This window comes from Grampus griseus (assembly GCF_964374135.1).
Source record: "Grampus griseus genome assembly, chromosome: 15".
NCBI lineage: Eukaryota > Metazoa > Chordata > Mammalia > Artiodactyla > Delphinidae > Grampus > Grampus griseus.
Genome location: NC_139009.1, coordinates 30,223,421 through 30,229,499, shown reverse-complemented (window position 1 = coordinate 30,229,499; position 6,079 = coordinate 30,223,421). Strand labels below are relative to the sequence as shown.

General features: G+C 45.6%; 1 pseudogene across 1 annotated transcript; it reads right to left on the bottom strand.

Annotated features, from left to right (window-relative positions):
- Positions 1-965: 965 nt before the first annotated feature.
- LOC309833556 (large ribosomal subunit protein uL6-like) lies at positions 966-1,516 on the bottom strand (annotated as a pseudogene). Its single transcript has one exon. The product of its transcript is annotated as a large ribosomal subunit protein uL6-like (transcript).
- Between the last annotated feature and the right edge of the window lie 4,563 nt (positions 1,517-6,079).

Below are 6,079 nucleotides of genomic sequence, written 5' to 3'. Positions count from 1 at the left end.
AGGCTCAGTAGTTGCGGCGCACGGGCTTAGTTGCTCCGTGGCACGTGGGAATCTTCCTGGACCAGGGCTCTAACCCATGTTCCCTGCATTGGCAGGTGGATTCCTAACCACTGTGCCACCAGGGAAGCCTGAGAGAAGTGGTCTTTCGAAAGAAGAATTAACAGGATTTGATGGCCATTTCGTAGTGGGGAAGGATGCATTTGAGGAAGGAGTTGAAAGGAAGAAGAAAAGCAAGTGATGCTCAACAGACATTATTTTTCTTCCTTTCTTTCCCTCTAAAGGACAGAGGTTAGAAGGTCTTGTCTAGAGGACAAGGGCTAGAAGGTCCTTTCTGGGGAAAGGGCTGACTGGCTAGTTTTGAGAGACCAAAATGGAAGCCTTGGTTCTCGGGCATTAAAAGGTCCCCTGAGCCTTTTCATCTGGCCTGATGGCCCTGTTTGCCCACTTGCCCACAACTGTCCATGTTGGGCCCCAACATGCATGCCTGTCCTCCTTGTTAAAAGACAAAGAATACCAATAACCATTGCTATGTTGAGACCTTATATAATTTATCTAAAAGAAGAATCTGGGGCTTCCCTGGTGGCGCAGTGGTTGAGAGTCCGCCTGCCGATGCAGGGGACACGGGTTCATGCCCCGGTCCGGGAAGATCCCACGTGCCGCGGAGCAGCTGGGCCCCGTGAGCCATGGCCGCTAAGCCTGCACATCCGGAGCCTGTGCTCTGCAATGGGATAGGCCACAACAGTGAGAGGCCCGTGTACTGCAAAAAAAAAAAAAAAAAAGAATCTGTTTTCAAGAAGAGGATCAACCATTAAATACGGAGCTGAGGTTTGGCAGGCAGCACAAATCTATCTATCCAGATAATATTTTTCAATACAGGGCTTTTCTTTCATCTTAAAATATCACAGATAGGCCTAAGGAATCATCTGGCATCTTTTTGTGTCTGTAGTTGGACAACTTAGATCTTATTAATCAGCCTGCTGAACGGCTCCTTTTTCAGACACATAGATGCTATCCAAAATTTTTCTGGTATTTTTGTTTTTAACAGCTATGGCTTGCTGAATCAATGCAGCTGAATTTTATGCAAGTTCCATGTTGTTTCCTTCAAGAATTAACTCATCTTTATGGCCTTGAGAACTGAACAGGCAACTCCTGGCCTTATCTGAGCCCTGTGTATGTATTGATATTTTGTTCCCAAGAAAGTTTGGAAATAACGTTGATGGGGAAGTGAGTGTACACAGACCTCACCTTGTAACGAAAGCCCAGGGTAGCATCCTTGATTGTGTTCTGTTCATGGCTGCAGAGTACGAACAATAGCCAGTCCCTTTCTAGTTCCCTACTGTTTGTCAACCTGGAGCTGCTTCTTTTTCTTTCCAAGGAGACTGAGTTCTACATTTATGTCACTGAAGTCCCTCTGCAGGGCTCCTCTGGGGTCCTTCACAATAGCTGTGCTTCCCTTCAGAGTGATGTCGATATTTTCTGGAATGTTGACAGTCTAATTGCTGAGAATGGTCTTCATTCTTGCAGTAGATGCAGCAAAGAGAGCTGTGTGTTTAGGTTAAACCTGGTAAGCAAGTACAAAGCATGGTGAGGCTGTGTAGGGAGAGATGGGACAGGTTCAGCATTTGCTGGGAAGAGGCCTAATGCTTTACATACCTGTAAACATCTCATTTAATCCTCCCAAGACTCTTTAGGCATTGGTGTTCTTGTTTCATAGTCCAGGAAACTGTGGCTCTGAGGTTAGACAAGTGACCATATCTATCTGAAGCTGAAGCTCTTGACCTGCCCCCAAGATGCATTCCTGGGATGGGCAAGGGGGTCAGTGGTCCTGGCTGTGATTCGCAACGGGTGCTCACTGTGTCCAGTGGTTACTTGATGCCGGTTTCTTGAGAATCCTCATGTGGTCTTGAACCCAAACCAATGGGCCCTTTGACCATCCTCATTATAACCACGGTTAGGATATCAATATGAAATTGAAGCAAGATGGTTAAATATGTCCCCCAAATCAAAATACATTGCAGCACAATTTTTATCTATCAGTAGTAAATTAAAGCAGGCAGCCTCTCAGAGTACTGGGTTCTCCTTTGGCCCATGTATAGTTATTGGTTTTCTTACTACAAGCACAGTGCCACTTCTTGATCACTGTGACTATATTATAAACAGATGTCAAAAACTAACAGGCTATATCCAGGCTACAGGCATGTATTATTAGGCCTGGAAGGTGGCTTTAATTTTCTTGTTTTGAGAAATTGAGATAGTTATCAACAATGAAATAAATATTAAGAAATCTCACCTAAAAGCCTTATTCTGACTTCTCTTGAAGACCCAAGATCTGCTTTCCCCCCCATAGCAGCAGTTGGCTGGAACCAGCAGCTAACCCCACTGCGGTCCCTGTCCCTGGCCTGTTGGCCACATTCCCCTGCAGCTTGCTTCATTCACCTAGGTTTCCTGCTTGGCCCTTCTAGGCATCTGGGTTATGGCTTCTGTATGATGCTGATCAAGTTCCCTAATTAATTACTTATGTTAGATTGACTTAACGGTATGAACACTATGAGAAAAGCGACTGCCCCAGGACCCGAGGTCTATGGTTATGGATGTGTTGGTGTGGATCCTAATGTTAATCGAGAGAAGTGTTGTGGACCTGTAAAACATGAACGTTCTTACCTCCCAGGGCAAATGCTCCACAGCCAGCCCAGCAGACTCCAAATCCTGTTGGGAGCGAGCACTTCCCCTGGTCCTGACCCCCAGCCCCACCCATACCCAGAAGCCAGCCTCTCCAAGTATTAGCCCTTCTCTGCTCCAAAGGCACGAGCCAGATTAACACCAATAGCATCTGTTCCCGGCCTGCCCTACCCTGCGGGGGGCGGGCTTCAGCTGCCAGTTGAAATGACAGAGATCCTGAAAGAACACTGTCTGCAACAAATCCAGATTCCAGAGACGGCAGCCTTGCAGACTGGCTCTGGGTGCCAGGGAGAGGAAAGTCCAGAGGGAAACTGTACCTGAAAATTCACATTTCTTGTCCAATTATGGATTTGGTTTTTTTTTTTTTCGGTCTTCGACTTTATATAGCTCTTTGAATTTGCCTTAGAATAAACAATTATAGTAAACATCATCTATTTTTAAAAAGTTTTATTGAGATGTAATTCATATATTATACAACTCACCCATTTAAAGTACAATCCAATGGTTTTTGATATATTACAATATTAACTTTTTAAATTTGTGGTAGAACATATAACATAAAATTTACCCTTTTAACCATTTTTAAGTGTACAATTCAGTGGCATTGATTACATTCATATGCTGTGTAACCGTCACCCCTATTTTCAAAATGTTTTCATCATCCTAAACCGAAACTCTGTGACCATTAAACAATAACTCCTCATTCCCGCCCTCCTCCCCAGCCCCAGGTAACCTCTAATCTCCTTTCTGTCTCTATGAATTTGCCTTTTCTAGATATTTCATATAAGTGGAATCATATAGTATTTGTCCTTTTGTGTCTGGCTTATTTCACTTAGCTTAATGTTTTCAAGGTTATTCATGTTGTAGCATGTGTCAGAACTTCATTCTCTTTTATGGCTGAATGCTATTCATTGTGTGTACACGCCACAGTCTGTTTATCTATTCATCTGTTGATGGGCACTGGGATTGTTTCCAACTTTTGGCTGTTGTGAATAATGCTGCTGTGAACACTGGTGCACAAGTGTCTACTCGAGTCCCTGCCTTCAATTCCTTTGGGTGTATATGCCTAAGAGTGAAACACCATCCACTTTAGACTTCCTCTCCCATCCTGGCTACTCACACCAAGAAAATTAACTCTGATCCTAAAAATAGACAAAGATTTAGACATTCTAGGGGTAGCTGACCGTGGCATGACCAATTAGGAGTACCTGTGTGAGTCCTTTGTCTCTTCAAAGCCACAAATGAGGGACTTCCCTTGTGGCAAGGTGGATAAGACTCCGCACTCCCAATGCAGGGGGCCCAGGTTTGATCCCTGGTCAGGCCACTGGATCCCACATGCTTGCTGCAGCTAAGAATTCGCATGCCACAACTAAGGAGCCCACGTGCCGCCACTAAGGAGCCCGCCTGCTGCAACTAAGACCTGGGACAACCAAAAAAAAAAAAAAAAAAAAAGCCACAAATGATATCACTCCTCTGTTTGCAAATAGCGAAGCCCCCATGGAGGGCAGTGTGTGGGGGCTCAGACACCCTCAAGGGGACTCCTGCTGCTCCCCTCCTCCCTGCAAGAGCAGAGAAAGAACAATCACCCCTTTGTGAGGAGAGTGGCCATTTAGGAGGAAGGAGAGAGGAAATTGGCATGTTGAGCTTTTGCAGGGGACCAGGTGCTGGAACAGGTGTTGCACATCTGTTTGCTTATTTAATCCTCTGGAGTATCATTGTCCCCCTTTTCTAGATCAGGAAACTGGCTCAGTGGCAGAAACTGAACATGCAGCAACTAGGAAATGCAAGCAGATGACGCATGCTGAAAGGGGTGGAAGGGCGTTTTTGTGGAGAAAGTGGGCCCTGAAGCTGGACCACGAAGGATAATTTTATTTCCACAAGAAGATGGGGCAGAGAGGGGGCAGCAGGAATAGATGCTGTCGAGCAATATGGAAATTGGTTTGGAATCCTTTCCTATTACAGCTGGTTAAATCCCACAGTCTAGAAACTCCTGCCCTAGACTACAGTGCTGCAGAGGCAGGGGTTCCTGGGACACAGATGGAGATTACAGAGCAGGATGTTGACTGGGCAGTGCCACTGGGTCCACCCCTGTGGAAGGGAGGGGGAGGGGAGGGCGAGGCAGGGGTCAGGAGTGGCTGGAGGTGAAGCTGGACTAGAGTGCCTGCCCGGCGAAGGCCTCCCCTCGCTCCTGGTGGGCTCTGGAGCTGGGCGGGCCCTTCGGTTGTCGTAGGTGCGCCCAGGGAGCCTGGCCTTTCTTTCCTGCATCAATCAGTCACTGGATATGGGCTGCCCTGGGGAAAGTGGCGTGACCTTGAGTGAGACGGTAACCTTTGACCAAGATAATCCCCAAAGAGGGTTGACAGCTGAGACCTATCATCTGACAACCTCCCCAGCATCTGGGGGATCAGCTTTCCAGTTCCAAAGGGGGATCTGGTGGCACATCACAGGGTCCCCATGAGCTGACTCTTCAAGGGTCCCCTTACCCTGTCATGCACTGCAGGCTGAGGACCGTCAGATTCCTTGGGCCTCTTGTCTCTCCTCACCCAGGCAATGGTTTAAAAAAAATCAGCTTAAATGTGTTGAGCGGTTCATATGTGCAAATGTCTTTGGTACTAGAAAAGTGTATAAGTTCTTACTAATTAGTTTATTTGATTGATTACAAAGAATATGTTTATTCATCCAAAATGCAAAAAGTTAAATGTATATATTTAACATATATTTGAAATATAAAATTGTATTCTGATATTATTATTACTTTTAAATGGGATCCCCAAGGAAAATGTTAAGACCCCCATAACCTTTCCAAACAAAATGAACAAATCCCCAGCCCACTGGGGATTCAGAGCAGGAGTGGTTTTTATGTCAACGGAGAAAAAAACACATCAAAGCCTGCAGCTGTCCCTGCTGCGTCCTTTGCTCCAGCTGCCCACATCTTTCCATGTCTCTGGACTTTCTCACTTCCCTGTGAGTAATTAAGTCTTAAGGACGTGGGGAATTAGTCTCAATAAGCCTGTGCGTACCTCCTATGTGTTCAGAGGAATGAGCAAAGCGGGTCTTTGGTAACATTCCGTATCTTTTTTTTTTTTTGCAAATGGCAACTAAAATTGACTTAAACAAACAAAGAAGATACTGACTCATGTGTCTGAAAAGCCCAGATGATTTCAGGAATGGCTGGATCTGGGGGCTAAAATGTCGTCAGATCCCAGCTTCTCTCTGTCTTTTGGCTTTGCCTTGTCTCAGCTGGCTTCATTTTCAGTTAGGTTTTTCTCTTGCAATGGAAGATAGATGTAGCAGCTCCAGATTTTCCAAGTTCATGTTCAGCTGGAAAGAGCAGGTTTCTTTTCCAGGAACTTGAGCAAAATCCTGGCGATTTGATCAGCTTGAACAGCCCTAAGTCATG